We start from the raw sequence: 312 nt of genomic DNA, 5'->3' as shown, positions 1-312 counted from the left end.
TCCTCCTCCTCGGCCTCCTCCTCCTGGTGCTGCTGGACGGGACACAACGGCGGCACCGATCAGAGAAAACGTTTCTCCCTCCCGGCCGCGGCCCGGAGAGCAGCATGGAGGGTCAGCTCAGAGAGCGTCGCCCTCCCCCCTCTTTTCCTTTGCGCAGTCGATCAGAGTATCGCAGGTCGAGGGTTCGAATCCTCCCTCCCCCCTCCCTTCTAGCCAATCCTTTTGACTGCAGGCGCGTCCGCGTCGCATGAGCTGACACTGCGGGGTCTCTGACCGCCCGCCTGCTCGCTGCACCGAGACAGAGAGAGAGAG

The sequence above is a fragment of the Frankliniella occidentalis genome, unplaced genomic scaffold (genome assembly GCF_000697945.3).
Source record: "Frankliniella occidentalis isolate FOCC.00 unplaced genomic scaffold, Focc_3.1 Scaffold54, whole genome shotgun sequence".
Lineage (NCBI taxonomy): Eukaryota > Metazoa > Arthropoda > Insecta > Thysanoptera > Thripidae > Frankliniella > Frankliniella occidentalis.
Note: the sequence above shows the minus strand (reverse complement) of the source record.